The following is a 2,650-nucleotide window of genomic DNA, read 5'->3' as shown; positions in this document are numbered from 1 at the left end:
AAGCAGGTCAGGTCAGGGATCAGTCACTGTAGGCGGAGAGCGCTCTGACATGCTGCAACCACAACAACCCCAATGAGAATGCTGGTGATGTAGCACTGAAGAATTGCAGGTCCATAGCACAGTAGCATGGGGAGTCTTTGGTAAAACTCAGGCTAGCACAGTAAATAGGTTTGGCTTATACATATCAGAAAATCCATATTAAGAAAACCTAGACGCAAATAATTACCATATTTTAGTTGGGAGGAAGGAACAGTCTGTACCCTGGAGCGATTCTCACAGCACCAAGCTGGAGCAGGGTATTGCATTGCTCTGTGCTAAGAAAAACTATTGCGCTAGAAGGAAGGGGCTGGATGAAGGGGAGCTTCTGCAGCATCTGCAAGTCAGGGTCAGTCCCGAAACACGGGGAACAAGCAGGTGGAAGCAGCACCTGAAGAGGAGCTCAGCAGAGAGGGGCAGCAAGAAAGCTGCAGGAACAGCCTGATTACTCTGAGGAGGGGAGATAGATCTTGTTGAATGAAACTTATTCAAAATCGGAAGACAAAAAGGCATTGCACTTTAGGTAAGAACCAAACATAAAAGCCTTTTGTTGTTTCATCCCTTTTGGCTGAATAAACAATGCCTGGCTTAGAAGAAGCTATTTCTGTGTCATTTTAATCAGCTGCTAGTCCCAGGACCTCAGTGGAAAAAGGCATCCCAGTACCAAATGTAGTTAGGCCCTTTAGATTTATCCTAATTGGGGAAATAAAGGGGCTGCATTATGGGATTATTCCCTCAAGAAAAATAAAAAAAAAAGGCAAGCCTGCCACTTGGGGGTGCAGGCATGCTGGGCTGCCACAGCAGTTAAAGTGCAGCTTGCCTTGTAATTATGACAGCTGGATTCTTGGTTGTAAAACAGAGATAAGCAGTAAAATTAGCACCGTTGTGGAGAAATGATGCATTAATATCAGCATGCATTAATATCAGCCTTTGTTAAGGCTTCCTAAATTTCCACTATCTCTATATTGATAGTAAAGTAACCCTCGAGGAGAAACAGAAGTATTTTCTTTCCAGACAGTATTTCTTCAGGGAGATCTCTGGCATGGAAAGTGACATGCAAAGTCCAAGTTGCTGTAGAAGTAGTGATGCAATTGCAAAGTATGTGTGTGCAGCAAAATGAAGGCATGACTGTAGCCCATGTGAGTACTGCCAGGTGAATTACACGAGCACATATAATAGTGAAGGCAGTGAAGGTTTTGTGAATGCTACCAGCTACTGCATGTCCAGCGAGATATGCTGGACTAAATCCCACGCTAACATATCTTCTCTGCTAGTGGGGGCTTCATTAGCATAGGGGAGATTTTTTTTTTTCTTTATCTGTCCTAACTTGCTGGATAATTTTGCAGTGCCCCACTACTGGTGGCTGAGTGCCACCAGAGCTGAGTGCCACCAGAGAGGCTTGCATCTCCGTGATGGGTGAAGTGCATGCTTGGTGTGTGCACCAGTGCCCTGTATGCAAACAGAAAATGCTCTGGGACTCTGGGTGTGACATGCTCTTTATCAAGGTGTGTTATTTCTGGTAATTTCATAGCTTAACCAATGCAAAAAGCTTGATCCTTTTAATTCTTCCCTGACAATGCAATATATTGAAACTGAAATACTTCCAGTGTCAGAGAAAAATGCGATTAATCGCAAGCTCAGATGTAAAACTAGAGCTTTAGCGAAGGGCTGTCACCCTGCCACTTAGAGGCATTTAATGGTAGAAAAAGGGCTTGTAAAATGAAACGCTGGAAACTATTGTCAGATGCTAGCCAAAGTAGCCAACAGAGTAGACGACTTAATGGCTCGTTTCCACTCTTAATTTCATGATGTCTCTCCATGTTGTCATGCAACCAGCCCGGACACTCAAGCTGTATCTATAGAAATGCTTCTCAACAGCCTAATGCTGTTAAGTGCATTCTTCTCACTCAGCAATTGCATTAACGTTTAATATAATATTAATATGGGCTATTTTACTACGAGGTCATGTAGAGGGGATGCAAATTACAGATATAAAATATCTGAAGAGCCTTTTGACTCCCATTGGGCAATTAGTACTTATTTCACTCTTGTAGCTCTACATATGCAAGTAGGAAAAAAAAAAAATCGTGAGTAGTGGTCTGATATGGGACCTTCCCATCCTCCACCTCAGACTACTTCTGAAATTTCACCACATCTTGCATTTTTGCTTTGATTTCCTTTCAGTAACGGGCAGGTACCTGGGGAAGGAGGTGGAAGAACGGACATTTACATTTCATGTAGGTTCCCTATCTGGATGTTCAGGAAAGGATTTTAAGTCGGGCAGCTGAAGCAGAGCACACAGCAAAGCACGGGGCTTGGACGTACACCTGCAAGACAAGAGTTTGTGGAGGGTAAAACCACCTCTGAACCGTGCCAGCCTGCATCCGTTCCCTGATAGAAGAGGACAGCTACCCCCAGGGCCAACGACTAAACCACGACATACTAATTTTGTCGCGGAAAGAGGAACGCCAGGGGTGCGGTCCTAAGTCCCCTTCCCGAAACCGCCATTCCCCGCACAATTCGGGACCTGGAGGGCAGAGGGGGCACGGAGAGCGAGGCTTTGGGGAAAAGACTCCGGCAGAAGCCAACGCCCTGCCTCCCTGCCCTCCTGGCT

Source organism: Platalea leucorodia, assembly GCF_965183815.1.
Source record: "Platalea leucorodia genome assembly, chromosome: Z".
In the NCBI taxonomy this organism is placed as follows: domain Eukaryota; kingdom Metazoa; phylum Chordata; class Aves; order Pelecaniformes; family Threskiornithidae; genus Platalea; species Platalea leucorodia.
The sequence above is the reverse complement of the archived record's forward strand: the minus strand, read 5'-3'. Positions refer to the sequence as shown.